This window comes from Pinus tabuliformis, chromosome 6 (assembly GCF_031772625.1).
Source record: "Pinus tabuliformis cultivar Carrire ecotype Pingquan chromosome 6, CPIR1, whole genome shotgun sequence".
Lineage (NCBI taxonomy): Eukaryota > Viridiplantae > Streptophyta > Pinopsida > Pinales > Pinaceae > Pinus > Pinus tabuliformis.
Window position 1 is genome coordinate 332623308 of NC_142292.1, and position 24029 is coordinate 332647336.

The following is a 24029-nucleotide window of genomic DNA, read 5'->3' on the forward strand; positions in this document are numbered from 1 at the left end:
CCACCTTTGTGATTGGTCCTCCTGAGGTAGAGATGGAAGAGAAAATTGTACACATCCTTTATTTTTCATCATATATGAAATAAACATGTTTAGAATCCTCAATAACGTCTAACTATATACCCTCAAAAACATCATTTTTATCTGAGATCACCTTGATCTCAACATTGATGGAACTTCAGTCCACCAGTCATCTGTCTCCCTCCCTAGACACTGTGTATGTAAACCATGTCTCCCATGGTGATTATTAAGATATTTTTCACTCTCTACATCATGAGGTCCATCACAATATCCCATTCTAGTCTTTAATTCTAACTAAGACATCATGGAGTCTATTACCAAGCGATATTATTCATGGGATGATATGAACTATCACTCATATTTTCTCTTGCAGCAACCAAGTCCAGTTGACCGATATTATGTGGAATCAAAAGACATCACCCATATTCAAGTAGATTGGCTCAAAATCCCCTTATTTTGGACACAAAAATTCAAACCACATCCACCTTGTGGCCATTACATTGTTAAATATTGTTTGGGTAAGGGGGCATCCATTTCTTAGGGTACAAAAGAAGAAATTTTCCTAATTCTCATATGACATCTGGTAGCGTCAAATATAGTACCATTATTCTTCCCCATATTGAAGAAATTATAGAGCCTCAGATCCCTCCATATCAATCTTGGGATGATCCACTTAATCATTCCAATATTTGGTATCAACAACCCAATCCCTTTGATATTTGTTGTTCAACCATATTTTTGTCTAAGTGAGCATTAGTTCTTCATAGCCCAAGCCACTCCTTGGTATGGTGACACATTTTTGTAAACCTAGACATTTAGTCCCTTTAAATCACATTTTCAATTTATGAAAGGACATGGTCACTCCACCATTGCCTTTCATCTATTGTATTCATCCATTCTTCCCATAACAAGATAACCAAGTCATAAACAAATGACAATTGTAAGAAAGATAATGGATACTAGTTAACAAGTGTGGTGATTACATGAACATCAAGTGAGGGGAAAAAATGGAATTTATTGGAGCTATGTCATCGAACGATGGTTTGGAGGTAGCCGCCATGGCCTACGAGTAGGGCATCAAGGAAGCGGAGGCACCAGGTGGAAGGAGGGTTCTGGTTTATTGTTTTGGGGTGGATGTCATTCCTCGTGGGTGGGAACAAGCTGTCTGCTAGCTCGTAGGTTCCTTGAGTTTGGTGTATATGGACGAACCATGGCATATGGAGGCCACTGCATCCTGAAATATTAGACTAGATCCACCTAGCCAACTTGGCCTTCGTTTTAGCTTAAGGCTCTCTACCATCTGCTCTCCCGGGATGGTGTGGATGATATGGGGATTTTGGATGGACATTCAAGGTGTGCTGGCTAGTTTTCATGCTCTTGGCCCCTCCTATTTTCGAAACCAGTGTTCTTGTTGTGGCCTATTTCTCGCAGTTTTCTCAACGGCACTAACTTTTATGGTGTTCTCCCTCCGGTGGCTGGGTCATGGGCCTCTTGACGCAGTGGAGGGGCCAGTTCAATGGGCTCACCATCCCATACGATTAGGTGCATCTGGGGGTGGGGTATTACCTGTGCTAGAAGCTCTACCTTTGTCTGTTGTTCTTTTTTCCTCGATGTATTCAATCTTCCGTCCTTTCTTGCTTTATGGTCCATCTTCACCCTGGTGGGAGCCAGCTATGGATTTGGGTTTGTCGATGAAGAAACTACTACCATCCTTTCTCTGGTGGTGCTCTACGCTTCCCTCCAGGCCTTTCGAGCTCCCTCCTGAGGTTTGGCACAACTACTGCAATGGAGTTTCTCATGCCTGGAATAGAGTAAGTCCTCTGGTTTTTCAATTTTTCTTAAATTCCCTTATGGGTCAACAATGTTAATCTAGGTAAGAAACCCAAACCGAGTAAAATATCTAAAAAAAAGAATAGAGGATCTGTATGGGTACCTAGCTCAAATGCAATATGAGGGCACATCAATGCAAGACAATGGGTCCTTAAAAGAATACCACATCCTTGCAGCTTCTACCATCATTCTCAACCTGAGGCTGTGTGGTGGGGTTGTAACATCTTGCAATTCCAAATCCCAGGGAGCTGGATACGGGAGAAGTAACTCGAAAAACATAGAGGGTAAACATAAACAAAAACAAGGGACAAAGTCTTTCAAGAATATACTATAGGGGAAAAGAACAAAAACAGAACAAACTAAATCAAGTGTTTCTTCCCCAGCCCATACATAGTGGAGCTGTTGAATTCCATCCCGAAACTTGAAATTGACAACACTGAAAGAGATCTCAGATATCTTTCGTATGAATCACAAGCCACTATTTTTTGTTTCAAGTGTTTTTGGCCAAAACTGAAAGAGATTTTTCACTAGATCTTAACCAACTAGTCTATGGATCGTGAAATTCATCTTTGTTCAAAAGGATTTTTCATAGTAAAATTCCCTTTTGAGGTGGCTAGGGACAACATCCTATATAATGGTTCATGGTTTTGGGGTACGACAGGCCTATTCATCACTCCTTGGTTCTCGTATTTTGATGCTAAAACTATGATTGTCTCCATAATGCTTGTTTGGGTCTGCTTACACAATATTCCTCTACATTTCTGGGATGAACATGTACTTTCTGGCATCGGGAAAATTATTGGCTCTTACATCAAAACATATACTCAAATATTGGAGGAGAGGATCTACACATATGATCAGATATGTGTGGAAGTAGATCTCGACAAAGGACTACCAGACCGTATCTAGCTGATCCACAATCAGAGGAACTGGACACAGATACTTGACTAAGAGATTACAACATTTAGGTGCTCCATTTGCAGGCAAACAGGACACCTTAGGAACTTGTGTCCAGATGCAAAGAAAGACCCCAATAGAAAGAAAAAAACTAGAAAACAACCAAAAGGCTAGAATTTCCCTCCACCAAAGCAGGAAGAGGAGGAGGATGAGGCAGTTGAGGAGCCCATAGCATTTGGGAACACCCAAACAACACAAGCACGAGAAACCTAGGGGGAACACACAAAAGAACCCATGGAACCACAAATCAACCAGGTAAAACTAATAGACATGCAAGAAACAATGGAACCTAGTGGGTACAAGCATACACATTCATCAGAATATTCTAATTTAGATAAGGACAATACCAAACCTGATGATTCTCAGCTCGCTCTTGTCACTGCTTCACCATCTCAAGGGAGCTGGCACAAGGTTGAGAAGAAAAAGGGAGGAAAAATTAGTTTTTCTTCCCAATGTATATTAGTTCGTCTTTCTTTTTATGTTTATTCTTATCATTAGCCAATATCCTGGTGATTCTTTGTTATGAGAAAGTTAAACATGTAATTTTATTTTCATTATATAAAATTACGGCTTTTTCCTTGGAAGAAAGACAATCGTAAGAAACAATCATAATCATATTATCTATTATAAACACCCCTAAAACTTTCTAGAGTCCAATACTCTTGATACATCTCAACTTATACTTATGTGGTTTCTAGGGTTCTAGTCCAAGAATATGTCTACTATGAACACATCAGTTTACAAGCTTCATCCCTAGCACGTATGTATATCACCATGATTTGGGGAATGTCCATATCACACTACATAAACATCTAGCAGGGGGCATCATTCACACCTATGAATAACTGATTAGTTCACCCCCCATCATCATCTGATGGGTGGAACATCTCATGCTTGGGGGCATGATGGCCCCTCTAACCCATTCTTCCTTTTGATTACTATACACTATTGGCCTAGGCCCAAAATGTGTAGGTAAGGATGATTATCCTCTCATTTCTTGGATACTTTGTCCTATCGACCTCTCCGATGAGCTATCCACATATTGCATATAGTAGCTAATTGATACTATACATCAAAACATTCTATTGTACGTGATATATCACTTACCACTTCATCCCCATGTTTGACTTGGTGGGTAGGGATGACTCTAGACCTCCTATAGTATCTCATTCCCTCATTCATTCTTCCATTGATTTTTCACTAGGATACTTTTTCAAAGAAGAAGACCATTCTTAGACAAGTAGTAATAGGGCACCAACTTGAAAGTTGTAAAACTAAATTTTACTAGTCAGTTTGTCTACTATGAGCTCACCAATATTAAGGGCCTCCTCCTCCTCTCTAAATTCTCCAACATCCCAATGCACAAATGAATTTGAAATGGAGGGAAAAATACCTTTTAGCAGAAAATCCACCATTTCTTCATTGGCCATTACAGGCTCATACTAGATCCATTTGATGAACTATTAACATCATTGGAAAGATCTTTCCAAGCTCTATAATGGATGGATATTTTTTTTTCCTGATTTTAGACTTCATCCAAAAGCCATATTTTCCATGACACCTCAAATCTCTTTTTGTTTATATTAAATTTATTCATATTTGTCACTCGTACTTTGACATCACCTTGTATTTGCGCTTGTTGACTTATGTGTCAATTTTCTTCATGAGTAACCATTGTTTACTCATGTTTTTAGGGTCTCCTTTGGGCCCATTGCTCGTGGAATTTTTCATATAAGTAGCAACACTTTGTTCATTGCATCTACTTATCATTCAATGGATATCACTTTAGGGACCCCCATACTTCAGTAGGTGTATCAACTCATCCATATTTTGAATTTGCTAGCTATATAGTGTTATATCCTTCCTCATATGGGCACTCCTACACCATTACCCCTTTACATTCTGGTGCCTATGCTATTCGATCTCCTTCACATTGGGAGTCTAGTTTGTTTTAATAAAAAGAGCCAACATCATTTGCATTTCTCACTTCTATGATCACAACCCATGTCCCCCTAGGTTCTCCCCTCTTATAGTCTTCGTGTTTACCACAAGAGGGCCTTGTACCACTTATACTTGATTTGGTGAGTGTCTGTTCCAATGAGTTTCCCTTGTTCATAACATCAAATATGAGTCACTACTATGTCCTATGGAGTTTGTTCAAAACCACATTGTCTTATTACAATATGTTAGTGGTTTTGGTGTCCTACCCATCTTATATTATTGAGATTTGACCACCATTTTTCCCTATCCATTTTTGAAAAGCTTTTGTCTATGTAATTGACCATCCACTTTTGGAACATTTTCAGTTGCTTCAAGGTCAATCTTGCATGTTATGCTTTAACAAGGGAATTCATAAGTCCACCCATCAGACCACTTTATTATCCAACCTTGGTGTTAGTCTCTTCCAGTCACATTATGTTATATTCCTTGTGCCTTTGTTGATAACTCATCATTTCCTCAACTCTAGCGGCCCCTCCTTTGTCAAATTCAACACATTTATTATAGGTGAGTGGTTTAGAGGATGGTGTACCTTGGATCTAGTTCTCATGTGCTTGACTCCAACTCATTATCACACTATCAAGAATTTTACACTTGATGGTTCAATGCTTCAACAAATTATACCAACATTCCCCAAGCATGTGTAAAATGTTCCCAAGCCTCAAGAGGGGATTTTTGTTTAGGTATCCCCTTGCATGCCCGACTATCAATAGTGTATGATCTAGCCTTAAATGTAGTTTGGTAGATTTGACTACCTTGGTTTCCACTATTCACAGAGCCCACCACATGAGCCCCCCTTTCATTGGCTCATTCAAATATTCAAAGCCCTTTCTTGTTCAACATGTCTTCTCTAGTTGTGATCTCCCCCTCCCATCAACTTGGCGACATTTGGTCCTATGTAGTCAACTGAAAAATATTTATTGTATCATATCTAACCTTTTTATTCTAGGCACATGTATATATGACTCTCTACATCATTGTATCAGTTTTTGGCTGATTAATACCAACACATTATGTACTATGTACTCCTTTTCTCATACTCTCTTTGCTGGGAAGATCATTATTTTTTGTACTAAGTTGTCTCAATGTATGGGTATGCCTCCCTGACCTCATTGAAGTCATGTAAACACTAGATGGAGACTCTTCATTGACAAGTAGGTCTCACCTCATTATCATGTACTTCCTCTCTTAGCCAGAGTCGCTTACTCTCTCTCCACAACCTCCTCTTGCGTCTCATGAAAGGAAAACTGCAATGTATTTTGGTCATCTGGTGTGCTCTTCACAGGCATACATTGGCGGGGAATCTATTATTACATAAAAATTGATGACCTCGCCATATTTTACTAGGTTGATCAAATTACACCATGTAATATAGGGTTTACACATTAAAACCCACCATCCCCATAGGAAATAATTTAGTGAAACAATTTTCCTAATTTATTTCCATATAATTAATTTGACCACATGAAAATAAATAATAAATGTATTTGATTTCATGATATTTTCATATTTACCAATTTATGTGAAGAGCAAGGAATAAGATGGAAGAACTGTTGTCCAACCTTGGGTGTGAAAGTAGGGAGGTGGATATCGAATCTAGTTGGCCCTCTCTAATGGTGCATGGATGGACAATGTCTCTTAAGGTATTACTAGAAAATGACGTGGCGACCCCTGATGAGGGTGTAATTTCAAATGGAATAGGGGCCTTGGGAACTACGCCCACCACCCCTGAGTATGCATTATGCATTTAAGAGGGAGGATGTGGCCTGCCCTCACATGCATGATCATGCAATGCCATAGTTGGTGGTTGGATTTATATAGGGTCTTTGATGGATGGTGAGACAATATGCAGTGAAGGGAGATGAGCCAAGGTAAGGTCCTTGGTTTCCTAGTGTAGTTCCTCTATCCAATTTGTGTGTGTGAGAATCTTGGTGATGTGTGTTGTAATATGTTTTGAAGGTTGGAAAGTAATTTGGGTTGCGCAGTGTAAACGATGCTTTAATTCTTGGGGAGCCCTCAAAGTCCAGTCTTGTTCATGGATATTTAGAGATTTTGTTCTATAAAGTTGTTGGGGTCATCAGATTTCAAATGCAATGCAAACTCTCAGGCCATTTCTCTTATAATCCTAGTTTCTGTCTTTAGCTGTTTCGGTGGGTTTACTTTTGTTTGTCTAGGGATCAAATATTCATGTATGTATTTTCGTCTTTTGTCTAGAGATTCCGTCTAGAGTGTATTGTTGCTTTGGCTTTAGGTTTTGTTTTGGGGGCTCTATTCAAGGTTTAATTTGGGGTTTGTGAGTCTCATTTGGAGTGAATTGTGGGGGTCTGCCTATTTTGGGTTATTGTCTTGGTAGGATAATTGTTGGTTGGCTGAATTTGTTGTCTAGTTTTTCTCTTCTAGGTGTCAAGGTCTTATGGTCTTGGTGTTTTCTTTTTCTTATTTAATTTTCAATGGAAAGAGGTTCATGGTCAAGGAAGATTCATCCTTTCTCTTAATTGGTGGTTCCTCTATAAAGTTTGGGTAATATGTTGTTAGGTCCCTATACTACTAGTGTAACCCCTTATTGTTCTTAGTGTAACCCTCTTATTCCATTGTTGTGCCCATATAATCCCCATGTTGTTATTATTATGCCCCATAGAAGCCCACTATTGTTATTGTTGTGCCCCTACAATATTATTGTTATGTAGGCTCTGATTGTATTGGGACCCCTTAGACTCCTATATATAGAAAGGATGCCCTGTCATTTGTATCATACAAGAATTGTTCATTTGTGTAATGTAAAGGAGGTTTCCCCCCCGAAGAGGCTGAATTTTAAGGTGTTTATCTTTATTTTCTATCTTTTTCAGAGCTTGTTGCATAACATTTGGTATCAGAGCTTTGGATTCTAGGGTTTCGCTACTCCAAATAGGTCATCATGGAATTTTCACTATAACTTTTTCTCTACAAAGTTTCAGACGCTAAAACAAAAACCCATTTGATTTGGAATCGTTCTGAAGCTCGGGGCTGAATTTCAGATATTTTCTCGCTATATATTTAGAGATAGGATTGAAGGAAATTAAGGTTTTTGTAAGCTCCATAACTCCATCTCAAATAGGTCATCGTGGATTTTTCTCTATAATTTATTTTCTACGAAGGTTCAGACTCTAAAATTAAAGTTTGTTTGAGATGAAATCTTGGTGAAGCGCGGGCCTGAATATTAGATTTTGTTTCGCTACATCTTCGGAGATATGGTCCAAGACATTTAGGGTTTTGTTGATGCCTCTAAAATCATTGCACAAACATTGGGGATAACCACCCGGTCTGGCCCTTAATATAGTTCCTTTTCCATTTGGGATGGTGGCTTCAACTAGATAATATGGGACCAGTTTCCCAATCTAATGTGTTTTGATGAATGAGTGTTTTGGGTATATAGCGAGATGATAGATGGTTTGAGTTGCAAATTTATGAAAATATACAAATAAATCTATATAAATAAAATAAAGTAGGTAATACAATATCAATGTGATTTATAATGATTCCTGATAATCGAATGATAATAAAGATTAGTCACTTGACTATAGAAAGTTAATCATGAATGATGATCACAAAGTGATATAAAACATATCGCATTTCATAATAACATCAATTATCAGCATATGTGCTTATAGAATACCAATTCCAACTTACTCAATAGTGATGTAATGCAGAACTGTATGAACATTCACATATAATAACAATATCGAATCAAAATGATTGTTTATTTGCATAACATGTAACAAAGAGACATTTGATAAAAGTACCATATGTATTTGAATCCTGCTATGAGAATAACGATCTGGCTCTTTCTTCTTATTTTCGAAAACTCCAAAAAAGATATAGAAATGCAAGTCTTCTTGAATTATCCTTTATAACAAGTTTGAACCTTGATCCTTATGTTCTACAAAAATAAATCCAAACGTGTAGAAGTGCTATCTTCTTAAATCTAATTTTTTACAATTTCAAGACCCTTTCTAGAATGACATGAAAGGGTATTTATAGTAAAAATAAAACAAATTGTTTGTAAAAAGTGTTTGAAGTGGTTGGAACAACCTCTCTCAAAATATGGGATTTCATGATAAAAATAGAATTGCAATAACTCTAAAAAGATGCATCGCGTCTATCATTCCTCATGTGGCTTTAATTCACAAATCTCGAGCATAGTTTGGACTCCTGGTGGATGACTCATCCTAGCATGCAACTGACTTGTGTACACTGCATCTAAGATTTTTGGTATCATGTGATCCGCTGCATCAGCAAGACATTTGATTTTCATTAGTTAACTATACGGTTTGACCAAGTAGAACCAATGTGCATCCCAATTGAGTCTTTTTAATTTTTTTATTTTCTCCTCCTTGGTATTCAAATCTTACTTCCATTGTTTTTCCAACACCTTTGCCTTTGGAAGGTTTTCTAGGGAACATTCAAAAATTAAATTGGAATTGTGTAAGTTATCATTAATTAGTTCAATGATTCTATTCCTCACTACACTAACCCTCGAAGTTGCTCTTTCTTCTTTGATCAGCTGCGTCTCCCATTCTGAAAATAATATCTCTTTGTGAGATTCTTCAATTACTGGTGATTTAGTAGCCCTTCCCTTTCCTGTGTTCTGCCAAGAGATATAATATGTAATCTTGTCATCTGCATCTTCGAATTCCAACCTGGAATTGACTGCTTGATCTATCAGCATGCTGGTTTTGATACATAGCAGATGAATGAGAGATATCTTTTGGCAGAGTTGGGTTAGTTGTTGAGACAAGAAATTATTTACTTCTAAGGCTTCCTTTATAAACTCTTCAATTTTGGGATTGTCTTTAAATTGATCCATTGAGAGTTGTAGTCATTCTATTTGCTTATCCTTAGGCTTGATCTCTTCACGATGTGCCAGTTTCGGCTATTTTAATTCCTGAGATAGGTGTTGTTGTGTTTCAATAGCTTGCTGATCAATCCTCTGTTTTTCCTCCCTTAACTGTTCTTCTAGTTGTTCAATACTCTGATCCTTTTCCTTGAGAAATTGATTAACTTCAATTTCTTTATCAATCGTGGAAGCTTTACATGCTCTTGCAAACAGAGATAATTTGTTCAAGTCCTTAGAGGGATTAACTACTGAGTCTCTCCAAAGGATATTCATGGATTCACTTTGAGGAACTATTGCTGATACTTGATCTATCTTTCTTTTTTCCGCTGCCTTTTGAATACAACTCTATGTTTAGGGCTGTAGAACACATCCAATGGTGGAATCTCTTCTATGCTGAGTGTAATATCTAATGAAGGATACGCAGGGATTACCTCGATTTCCTTTAGAGGTGAGTCCATGTCAGATGGTCTATCAATCACAGGCTCATGAATCAGGGGCTATTGTTTCAAGGGAGATTCTGGTGCGATAACAGTTTGGGTATTACTTTGATCTTTAATATGTTGATCAAACTGTTTCCATTCGTTGATCAATATCATATCAATGTGAACATCTATGTCCAACTATTCAATTGCCTTCTTGCTTGTCTCGGCCACCTTAGAAGTTTTCTCCTGCTCTGTGCTTTGCGCTGTTTGATGGATGACTGATGCAATACTCAATAAGTCCAGTGGCATTGTCTGAAGCCTTTGCATCCTGTATTGGATGAATTGATCCTTTTTCCCTGGTCCCTGCTTAATCTTTGCCAGGTGGTGTACTTGTGAGAACGACTTGGCTGATCTGAATAAGTCATTGAGTTCATCATTCTCATGGATGAATTGTTTAAATTTTACCTGAGTAGTGAAATTAAAGTCAACATTATTTGGGTCATATTGCCTTTTGGGAATAACTTCTAGCTTCAAACCCCCTATTTTCATGGCTTCAATTTGGGCGTGCTTATAATCATTTAATGAATAAATGCTATAGTGAACTGGAAATGCAGGCCATAAATGTTTCTTGGCATCTTTGAGACTTTTTGTAAGCCCTTTTTCAACTGTTTGATAGGCTATTTCCCTAGCCAATAGTTTATTTGGGACATATAGGGGAAGGACATGCGGGTTGGTAATGCTGACAAAAACCCTAATGTATGTAAACAACTCTTCCACAAACCAACAGCCAATTGAATTTAAATCAATGCTAGCTTCCTCGGACAACCGAGGGGTTGGCCTATTAAAAATGGTCTGATGAATGGGTAGGATGAAGCCATGACAAATCTTGTAAAAATAATTCTTATATTGTTTCTACCACAGGAGTTTATGGTAAATATGGATAGGGGTTTGGTCTTGAACAATCCATTTCCATCCCATGATGGGAAAATCAGAATTGAAACAAATGGTATCGGCTATGTAGACACTCATATAGAATGTGGAAACAACTTGAGTGGTCACAAGCCTATTTTTCCAATAGTCAAGTATTTGGACTGCCATTTTGTTTGATAGGATAGTAGCCTAATCCATCACAAAATAATTCAATGCTACTTCTATTAATGGGACCATTTCAATGGAAAACTTAGCAGAATTGGGGCTTCCAAATAGTTTACACATCATTGCGACAACATAACAATATGGAGATGCTAGAGAGTCCACAAAATACATATCAGATGACTCATGATTGTGTTTGTTAGGGAAGTGCCTCCATTGTTTGATGGGGTTTGATTCTATTTTGTTTTCCCTCGTGAAAGCTTCAAGGAATGATTTGTTATAGAACTTCTGAGGCTCTGGCAAGTGATACATTTTCTTCAAGTCCTCAGGCTTGAAGGATCCAAACATTCTTCCGTCAGATGTGAATAGTGTGTTGTCTATTATATTGATGCCATCAACTACCCATTTCACAATGTCATTGTATGGGTAAATCTTTGGTCGGGCTGCTATTCTATGAAGAAAAGAGTCGGCTAAATCACCAAGTGTATTCTCAAGTTCTGAAGGTCCATCTGTTGTTGCCTATCCTTCAGTTACCTTAGGATTTTAGTTTTCCATCATACCATATATGCCTTCCCATGAAATTTACCCACAGTCTTGGCATGTCGTATCTGTGATCAACACAAATTTTTATGTTCCTTCGGCTACCGCAGGGGAAACTTTCATCTTTTGGGCTTTCTTTGTCATTTTAGCTGGCTGCATACTTCTAGATTCAAGCTGAAATTATATGAAACAAAGAAGAGCAATAAACTTAAACTTTCAGAGTGACTAATGCTTGAACAGACAGTGGTAATAATAGTAGAGTCGAAAATGAGGGTAGGAGCATTTGGTGTCAAAGATTTTGTATTATGAAATAATATTAACACGAATGACAAAATTTTGAAGGACTGAAGTCATCACTATTCTTAATGTTTTGTCGTATTTAACGAATGTGAAACTTAAATGTTCAATAAATAGATCGCATCGTAGTTTTGTAAGGCCTAATTAGAATGTGTGCCGTAAAATTTCTGACTTTGCGATGAGCGATTTCAATATATATTATTTTAAAGAGCCATCTCATATTGCAAGTCGAGAGGTATAAGCACCATGTTTTAAGAGTCTTTTGAATTTCTGCGATTGCGACCAATGATGACTTGGCACCTAGAGTTTGGAAAATATTTGTTTAACCGCCCATACAATGTTTTCTCCGTATTATCATTAAACCACTTTATTATATTAAAACATCACATTGTGTGTCCCCAAGGTGATTATTACTTGTTTCCATTGGGATTGCGATATGCGAGAATCTTATTGCATTGCAAGTTTTTGGGTGTGTATTCTCTTGGTTTTAGTGATATGTGAGATCCGAGAGTCTTATCACATCTCAAAGTTTCAATTTCCAATTAAACCTATCACTTGGAATCTGCGATGCAATAGGTGATATGTGATTGCTTTATCGCATCGCATGTTTGTCAATGGTTTCCTTAAGAAGCTCTAAGATTGAGACTTTTGGATCGCAACAATATTATACTAATTGTATGTTTCTTAACCTTAAGTGATTGTGATTTGCAATGTGTATTGTTTTTAGTCGGTTTTTTGAAGCACTTTTATTCAAAAAACAAGAAACGAAGAAATTGATTTCTATGTAAAGACTTTGCTGCTTTTTACAAACTAAAGGGACCCTATTTCCTATTTAGCATCTTAGAATAAAATTAAGAAAAATATTGAAATGGGGGGGTGGTGGGGGGTTGTTGTATAGCACAACAATTGGCGATTCACTGAAAGAACCAGTTATCTCTGAATAAAAAGATGAAATTTCTAACACTTTCTTTAGTACAAACAATTGAGGAAAAAGAAACTATTTTAAAATATGTTAGATAAGCAAAATTACTCTGAATAAGAAAAATTGATCAATTTTACGATTTCTTTTACAAACCCTTATTATCAATGAAAACATCTATAGTTTCTTCAAGCCTTGATTGGTTGTTAAAGATAAAGTAGGGTGCTTCTCCAACTTAGCTTTTGAATTTACTCTTTTGTCACAGGTAGAGCCACTACTGCCAAAAAACATCTATAGTCTTGACAGGGTTACCTTTTAACCATCAATTATTCATTATCGCATCCATCTAAGAATATAATATTTTAAAGATAAATTCAGAAAGATATATCTATATATATTTTAATTTTTAATTTTTTAATTTTTCTTTTTTCTTTTCCGGATAAAAGCCATTGTCCTGGTTTGGGAGCCAGAATATGACAATATTTCGATTCACTGGTTGTAATTGAACTGAACAAGCTGGCTCATAACGAGACCCCTTGTCTTATGATTATAAGCCATTACCCTATTTTGGTATGCAGTATTGGTAATGTTAGTTTAATTAGTTCCCTACGATCATGGTAAGCAGGCTCGTAATGAGACCTCTTATCTTTTAAATCATATATATTTTTGAATTACACTCTAAAAAATCATAGTCTTAATGGATGGGGTGAATCTTTGACTCCATAAGAGTTATTGGATGACAATTGTAGAGATGTAGATGCTCAGTCATAGAAAGTATTTACTTTTTACAAAATAACCTCTCTCAACTAATAAAACTTAAAATGATTCAATATTCTTTCCTAGTTTGAAAGATTTCACAATTTCAAAGAACATCTCAGAGTTTTATGATGTTTACCTAATTTCCCAAAACTGTAATCACTTCCTTAAAGATTTCTACTTTCTAAAAGCAGATATTCACAATATGATTTCAAACAGATTTCAATAGTAGAAAGCCAATGGTATACTATTTACAACATTATTGAAAGAAATCAAAATTTCCATAAAAATAATATGTACAGATAAGAAGGGGTTACCTCCTTAGGGAAAGAATTTCTTTAAGATAAGCCCATTCATAGGAAGAGAATCTCTCTTTCCTGATAAGTCTTGTAGTAAAAATGTTGATAAGCCTACCTTTTCAATGATCTGAAATGGTCCAAGCCACATCTTCTGAAATTTGGTATGTTTACCTTTGTCTTCATGTGCTTTGTCCCATTTCAAAACGAGATCACCAATCTATAACGTTTTTGAGCCATCTGAACTTGCATCAAAAGAGTATTTAATGACTTGTTGATGTTTAGCATGAGTAATTTTGGCTCTTTCTCTTTCGTCATCAAATTTAAGAATTTGATTAAACCTTAATTGAATAGAGGAAGAAGGAATTTCTTCAATGAACTGCACTAGGGCTAGTGATGGGAGGGATAGATTTGGTCGAATAACAACTTCTTTCCCATATACTAAGTTAAAAGGAGAAGTACCTATTGAGGCCTTCTGAGTTATATGATTTTTCCATAGTGCGAATATTACAGATTTATGCCAATTCTTTTGGCTTTGATCAACAGTTCTTTTAATAATCCTTATGAGATTTTTGTTAGTTGATTCTGCTAAGCCATTTCCTTGAGGATAGTAATTTTTAGATTATTTTAACTTAAAACCTCTCTTAAGAGAAAATTCGTCTATACTATTTCCAAAAGAATAAGATGAATTATCAAAGATAAGCACATTAGGTAAACCAAATCTGTTGATGATAAAATGATCAATAAATTCAATAATCGCATCAGAATTTTCTACCTTTAGTGGAATTGCTTCTACCTACTTTGTGAAGTAGTCTGTGGCTGTAAGGATATATATGTGCTGCTTGGAAGAATGAGGAACAATTTATCCTATAATATCAAGCCCCCACTGCTCAAATGGTTGCTCAATGTTAACTGGTTGTAAAGGAAAGGCTCATTTCCTTTCCCACCCACTAGTAGTTTTGCATATCTTACATTTCCTCACATAGTCATGGGTATCTTTGAACAAAGTTGGCCAATAATGCCCAGCATGCAGTATTTTGTGCATCGTAGTGTCTCCTCCAAAATGCCCACAAGCTGGCTATCATGCAATTCCTGTAAAAATGTTTGCGTTTCAAATTTTTCAAGGCATCTTAATAGAATAGAATCATAATTTCTCCTAAATAACTCATCATCAATGATTTCATAGTGTTTGTATTTTAACCTTAAAGCACATTTATTTTTGTAGCTGAACTCAGCGGTGGCATATCCATTCCTTAAGTAAAAAGTCAGATCAGCATATTGATATTTAGAATAAATTATACTTACCTCATTTACTTGTGTGGTACTACCTGAATCTTCATGATCTAGTATATTGGAAGCTCCTGCTAGCAACCTACAAGAACATTGTCCTCTAACAATTTTCACTGGTTTAATATCAATATCATATTCTTGTAAAGCTATTACCCAACTAGCTCTTTTCTCTACTACTTCTCTTTGAATTAGCAATTGCTCCACTGCAGAGAATGGGACTATTACTTTTGTATGTGTTTTCAGGAGGAAAGGTGTAAAATGTTTAACAGACTTAAACATAGCGAAGGCTTGTTTTTCTACTTTTGAAGAATTAAGCTCAACACCTTCTAAATTGGAACTAAAGAAAGATATGGGTGCTTCCACTTGCTAATCATTGATTTGTGTTAAAACAACAACATAATATGATTCAGTGGACAAAGCATATAAATTAAAATGACTAGAAAAATTCTGAGTATTCATTGAAAGAGCATTAATGATTGCTTGTTTGATTGAGTCAAAGATTCCTTTTCGTTATGTCCCCATTTGAAGACTGGATTTTTCTTAATCATGGATTGCAAGGGTAGAACAATATGAGACAAATTAGGAACGAATCTTCTTACAAAATTTATCTGTCCCAAGAATGATTGCCTAGATTTCCTATTATGTGGTAAAGGGATATCCGAAATATCCTTTATCCTATCAGGATCAAAATATATTCCATTTTTGGATACAATAAACCCTAAGAGTTTACCTTCATTCAGAGAAAAGAATGATTTCTTGGGATTTAAGGAAATCCCATACTTTTTGCAACGTTCTAAAATTTGCTTTAAATCATGCAAATGGTTTCTCTTTTTCTTATAATAGACAGTTATGTCATCCAAGTAAACAACAACCATTTTATTGATCAAACCTTTGAAAGCTATGTCCATGGCTCATTGGAAAGTAGCTCCAGCATTTATCAAACCAAAATTCATTTTCTGATAAGCATATGTTCCCCATTTAGTTCTGAATGTAGTATTTAATCTATCATCTAGATGGACTAGGATCTGATTATATCCTGAAAATCCATCAAGAAAAGACATTAACTCTGAGCTAGCTACTGATTGAAGTATCTTCTCCATTATTGGTAATGGGAAATTATCTTTTTGACATGCTTTGTTGAGATTTCTAAAATCTATGCAAATCCTAATATCACCATTCTTTTTCCTAACAGGTGCCAAATTTGAGACCCATTTCGAATGTTTGACAGGAAATATTATTTGGCTTTAAGGAGTTTATTCAACTCTGCTTTGATTTGACTTTCAAGATTGGGGTGAATTTTCCTTAATTTTTTTTGTACAGGTTTCTCGTCAGAAATCATTGGAATTGTATGTTGAATAATAGAGGTATCATAGGTCTTCAAATCCTCATAATTCCAAGCAAAAACATTTTTGTATTTCTTCAATAATTGGATGAAAGAAAATCTTTCATCGGGTGAAATTCCAAGCCCTAGATTAACATTTTGTGGTTGGGTATTTGTACCAAGGTTTACTAATTCAAACCTTAAAGTTGAACTTTGAAGTTTTGCATTAGTGACCTTTTCGAATCTATCATTAATATCATAAAGATCTTCCAGTTTAACCACAAATTTAGGAATAGGATTTTCTTTGAATTTCTGTTTTAATTGAAGATCATGATCGCTTTCATCAATGATTTGATCATCATAAGACCCTTCATATCTCAAGAAATTTAGTATATCCTCATCATGATTGAACACATGCCAATTGGTGACATTATCTGGGATGGATGTTCTAAAAAATAACTCAATGGAAAATCTATCTGGACTATAATCTTCAGATGGAAGGAGTTTAGAAGCTACATTAGCTAGGAGATCTGCTGCTATTTTTTGTGATCTAGGAATAGGAGAGATACCAAAAGCTAGAAAATGAGAAATAAGATCTTGAGCAAGTGATTGATAGTGTTTGAGATTTTTTGACAGACAATGAATAGTATTTCTCACTTGTTTTATCACTATTTCAGAATCATCAAACACTTTTAAATATTTCACATCAAGACCTATTGCTTTATAAAGACCTTGAATCAAGGCTTCATATTCTACAGTATTATTGGTACACTCAAATTCTACCCTGCATGATAACATATTTTTCTCTCCTTCAGGACTGACTAAAATACATTCTGCTCCTACACCGTCATTGGATTTAGATCCATCAAAATACAAAGACCAAAACAAAGGCTTATTTACATGTTTATCTACAATTTTATCTACAACATTAACACACTTAGAAGTATCCACCTGTGAAAAATTTTCAACTTGTGAGATGAAATTACTAGTTGAGATAGGTGACTGTTGAGCAATGAAGTTCCCAAAAAATGATTCAGCCAAATAGTTACCAAGAATATTATTATTGAAGGCTACTGGTTGATTTTCTTCTTCAAATTCAGTTATCGTGTGAGTGAGATGCTTTTCATGGTTGATTCTGATTTGATTTGGCTTCCCATTATCAGGAAGCCACATGTGAGACCAATCCGTTGAAATATAACCATGGAGTTTTTCAGACCAATCTCTGCTAAGGATTAAACCATAAAACTAAGGGATGTCAGCAATCAATATATTAATTATTTGAAAAACCATTGGATTAGCAGATAATTTGATAGTAACTGAATTTATTTCTCCTAAAACTTGTACCTTATTCCAATCTAACTGAACAATATGAACTGCAAATTTCTAGGGTTCAATATTTAATTTGGAGCAAACTGATGCTGGCATTATATTTGATGAAGCCTCTGAACCAATCAAGCAGTTATGCAAGTTTCTACTGTAGATCTCATAAGTCAAAAGAGAAGGAGGAGTATGAGAATTTGATCTATCCCCCATTAAAATGGCATCGGTAGCATCCACCTTATTAGCTGGTGGCTTACCTGATCCTCTCACAGTCTTGGATAATACACTAGTTGGAAGAGGAGAAGAAGGTATTGCATTTAATTCCTTAGGCAACAACTTTTGTCGATGTTTGAGCTCACTAAGTTCATGCAGAGAAATATTTTATCAAGTCTTCTACATATCTTCAACTATGTTATAATCCATAGGATCTGAAACTACTAGTGTCTTTGATGATAATGGAGGATTAGACAAATATGGTTTTGTTTGAGGAGATGAAATTGGAGTTTTCTTCACGGGAGCTTTCTCTTTAGAGATAGGATTTGAGTTTTTCTTCTTTTGAGTTTACTGATTAGGTTCTATAATACTCTTACTTCTAGTGTTTACTGGGAAGGCTTCCTATTCACTTTCACTATCAGAGTTGGGAAAAATAAAGTCCCACATTCCATGACATTCAACTATTTATTATTCCTCTATTCCATTAGCTGATAAAGTTGTATCTTCTTCTTCATCATCATCTAAATTAGATTCTACATTTGATATAGCATTTGGTGGTTTAGGATCAGTTGCCTGATTTCTTTTAAAATTCCTAAATGGTCTTTTTGATGAGGTTTCAACTACCTTCTTTTTAATTTCTACCATTTCTTTGGACATAGTTTTAAGGAATTTTTGCAAGCCTTCCATGTCATATGGATCTTTGGTTACTTTCTTCTTTGATTCTTCTCTAAAGGTTACTTTTTTGGATTTTCTTTCCTCTAGTGCATTTTTCTTTTCTAAGGCCATGATACATTTTTAACAAGCTATTGCTTCTTTCATATTTTCTGCTAATTTTGGTTTAGCAGCTCTATCAACGAAGATAGTTGTGCTTGAAGGTAGTGCATAAATGTACCATTCATTTCAAACCTCTTCACTAGGCTTGGATGCCATAGGTATTTTATTCAATAACTTATTGAAATGTGACTTGAAGTCCTTAATGGGTTCTTTGGGTTCAGCTTTCAAATTGGAGAGGTCATTTATCAGAGTTGTTGTAGACCTATCGTCTCCAAATTTGGTTAAAAATTGCTCTTGAAAAGCATCCCAGCTATTAATCGAGCCTAATGGTAATGAGAAGTACCATGATCCAGCTACTCCTTGTAATGTGTATGGGAATAACCTCACAACTACGTCCTCTTCTGTTACTCCATTCAAATTAATGGACAACATGAAATTATTTATATATTCTTCCACTAATAGGCCATTATCAGGGTTGAATTTAGATAACCATTTTTCTGGATGAGCTGGAAATTGTGTCAAAGGTGTAGGCATTGTAATAGTTTGTGGATTGGTCCATGGCCTTCGTTGAGGTTGGTTATGTGCCATTATTGAGGTATTAGTAGAAGAGGGTGAAGAAGCGGTTGAAAGTGATTGGGTAGAGGATGTTCAAGCTCCTGTACCTATTTGGACTATGATCTGGAGTTGAGAAGTGGGTGTGTGAACTTGCAATTTTATGGATGATGATGAAAGAATATCGCTATCAGATTCTGATGGTGTCTTCCTAGCCCATTTTCGACTTGGTAGAGGCAATTCAACTAGTGGGATTCCAAGTTTTTCACTCTTGTCTCTAGTTAATGGTTGTGATGGGATATATTTGGAAGTGACACAACCTTGGGATAACTCAGACTCTTCTTGAGAAATTGAAATCCCCTGCAATTTATGGATCAAAGATTGTACTTTAGGGGTTTCAGAAGGAGTAATGTCTGGATTGTTTAGGATTTCAACAGTGGGTTCTGTATTTTTCTTCTCAACTTCTCGCTTGGGAATAGTAGATTTAGAATGGGAGGGAGAATTTGGAGGTGATGGTGAGGGGGTTTTACTCTTAGAATGGCCTGTAGATTTAGATTTACTCACCATTCACATTCATGCCCTCCTTCTAGCACCAAAAATGTTGATGCCTCTAAAATCATTGCACCAATATTGGGGATAAATACCCGGTCTGGCCCTTAATATAGTTCCTTTTTCGTTTGGGATGGTGGCTCCGACTGGATAATATGGGATCAGTTTCGCAATCAAATGTGTTTTGATGAATGAGTATTTTGGGTATATAATGAGATGATAGATGGTTTGAGTTGAAAATTTACGAAAATATACAAATAAATCTATATAAATAAATAACCCGGGTAATACAACATCAATGCAATCTATAATGATTCGTGGTAATCAAATGCTAATAAAGATCAGTCGCTTGACTATAGAAAGTTAAGCATGAATGATGATCAAAAAGTGATATAAAAAATATCACATTTCATAATAACATTAATTATCAGCATATGTGCTTATAGAATACCAATTCCAACTTACTCAATAGTAATGTAATGCAAAATTGTGTGAACATTCACATATAATAACAATATCGAATCAAAAAGATTGTTTATTTGCATAACATGTAACAAAGAGACATTTGATAAAAGTAACATATGTATTTGAATCCTATTATGAGAATAACAGTCTGGCTCGTTCTTCTTATTTCCAAAAACTCCAAAAAAGATACAAAAATTCAAGCCTTCTTGAATTCTCCTTTATAACAAGTTTGAACCTTGATCCTTATCTTCTACAAAAATAAATCCAGAAGTGTAGAAGTGCTATCTTATTAAATCTATTTTTTTACAATTTTAGGACCCTTTCTAAAATTACATGAAAGGGTCTTTATAGTAAAATTAAAACAAATTGTTCCTAAAAAGTGTTTGAAGTGGTTGGAACAACCTCTCTCAAAATATGGGATTTCATGATAAAAATAGAATTGCAATAACTCTAAAAAGATCCATCACATCTATTATTCCTCCTACAACATTAATTGAAAAATCTCAAGCATAGTTTGGACTTCTAGTGGATGACTCATCCTAGCATGCAACTGACCTGTGTACACTACATCCGAGAGTTCTGGCATGATGTGATCAGTTGCATCAACAATACATTTGATTCTCATTAGTTGACTATGCAGTTTCACCAAGTAGAACCAATGTGCATCCCAATTGAGTCTTTTTAATTTTTTGATTTTCTCCTCCCTTGTATTCAAATCTTGCTTCCATTGTTTCTCCAACACCTTTGACTTTGGAAGGTTTTCTGGGGAACATTCAAAAATTAAATTGGAACTGTGTAAGTTATCATTAATTAGTTTAATGATATTATTCCTCACTACACTAGCCCTGGAAGTTGCTCTTTCTTCTTTGATCAGCTGCATCTCCCATTCTGAAAATAATATCTCTTTGTGAGATTCCTCAATTACTGGTGATTTAGTAGCCCTTCCCTTTCATGTGTTCTTCCAAGAGATATAATCTGTAATCTTGTCATCTGCATCTTCGAATTCCAACCTGGAATTGACTACTTGATCTATTAGCATGCTGGTTTTGATAAATAGCGGATGAATGAGAGATATCTTTTGGCAGAGTTGGGTTAGTTGTTGAGACAAGAAACTATTTACTTCTAAGGCTTCCTTTATAAACTCTTCAATTTTGGGATTGTCTTTAAATTGATCCATTGAGAGTTGTAGCCACTCTATTTGCTCATCCTTAGACTTGATCTCTTCATGATGTGCTAGTTTCAGTTGTTTGAATTCCTGAGATAGGTGTTGTTGTCTTTCAATAGCTTGCTAATCAATCCTCTGTTTTTCCTCCCTTAACTATTCTTCTAGTTGTTTAATCCTCTGATCCTTTTCCTTGAGCAATTGATTAACTTTGGTTGCTTTATCAATCATGGCAACTGTATATGCTCCTAAAAACTGAGATAATTTGGTCAAGTCCTCAGAGGGATTAACTTCTGAGTCTCTCCAAATGATATTCATGGATTCACTTTGAGGAATTGTCGCTGATACTTGATCTATCTTTCTCTTTTTCCACTGCCTTTTGACTACAACTCTGTGTTTAACGTTGTAGAACACATCCAATGGTGGAATCTCTTCTATGCTGAGTGTAATCTTTGATGAAGGATACTCAGGGATTACCTCAATTTCCTTTAGAGGTAAGTCCATGTTGGATTGTCTGTCAATCACAAGCTCATGAATTAGGGGTTGTTCTTTTAAGGGAGATTCTGGTGTGATAAAAGTTTGGGTATTACTCTGACGTTTAATCTATTGATCAAAATGTTCCAATTCTTTGATCAATATTCGATCAATGTGAACATCTATTTCAAACTGCTCAATTTCATTCTCACTTGTCTCGGTCGCCTCAAAAGTTTTCTCCTGCTCTATGCTTTGCGCTATTTGTTGGATGGCTGGTGCAATACTCAACAAGTCTAGTGGCACTGTCTAAAGCCTTTGCATCCTGTATTGGATGAATGGATCCATTTTCCCTGGTCCCAGCTTAATCTTTGCTAGGTGGTGTACTTGTGAATGATTCGGCTGATCTGAAGAAGTAATCGAATTCATCTTTCTCATGGATGAATTGTTTAACTTTTACCTAATTAGTGAAATTAAAGGCAACATTATTCGAGTCACACTGCCTTTTGGGAATAACTGCTAGGTTCAAACCCCTTATTTTCTTGGCTTCAATTTGGGCGTGCTTATAATCATGTAATGAACAAATGCTGCAGTGAACCAGAAATGTAGGCCATAACTGTTTCTTGGCATCGTTGAGATTTTTTGTAAGCCCTTTTTCAACTGTCTAACGGGATATTTCCCTAGCCAATAATTTATCTGGGACATATAGGGGAAGGACATGTGGGTTGGTAATGCTGCCAAAAACCCTAATGTATGTAAACATCTCTTCCCCAACCCAACTGCCAATTGAAGTTAAATCAATGCTAGCTTCCTCAGACAGCCGAGGTGCTGGCCTATTAAAAATGGTCTGATGAATGGGTAGGATGAAGCCATGACAAATCTTGTAAAAATGATTCTTATCTTGTTTCTGCCATAGGTATTTATGGTAAATATTGATAGGGGTTGGGTCCTAAACAGTCCATTTCCATCCCATGATGGGAAAATTGGAATTGAAACAAACGGTATTGACTATGTAGGCACTCATTTAGAATGGGGGAATAACTCGAGTGGTCACAAACCTATTTTTCCTATAGTCAAGTATTTGGACTACCATTTTGTTTGATAGGATAGTAGCCCAATCCATCACAAAATAATTCAATGTTGTTTCTATTAACGAGACCATTTCAATGGAAAACTTAGCAAAATGAGGGCTTCCAAATAGTCTACACATCATTGCGGCAGCATAACAATATGGAGATTCTAGAGAGTCGACAGAATACATATCGGATGACTTGTGCTTGTGTTCGTTAGGGAAGTGCCTCCATTGTTTGATGGGGTTTGATTCTGTTTTGTTTTCCTTCGTAAAAGATTTGAGGAATGATTTTTATAGCACTTTTAAGGCTCTAGCAAGTGATACATTTTCTTCAAGTCCTCAAGCTTGAAGGATCCAAACATTTTTCTATCGGCTGTGAATAACATCCTGTCTGTTATATTGATTCCCTCAACTACCCATTTCACCATGTCATTGTATGGCAAAACCTTTGGTTGGGCTGCTATTCTATGAAGAGAAGAGTCGACTAAATCACCAAGTGTATTCTCAGATTCTAAAGGGCCATCCACTGTTGCTTATCCTTCAGTTACCTTAGGCTTTTCCTTTTCCATCATATCATATATGCCTTGCCATGAAATTTTCCCACAGTCTTGGCATGTCGTATTTGAGATCAACACAACTTTTTATGTTCCTTCAGCTACTCCAGCGGAAGCTTTCATCTTTTGGGCTTTCTTTGTCATTTTAGCTGGCTATATACTTCCAGATTCAAACTACAATTATATGAAACAAAGAAGAGTGATAAACTTAAACTTTTAGAGTGGCTAATGCTTGAACAGATAGTGGTGATAATAGTATTGTAAAAAATTAGGGCAGAAGCATTTGGT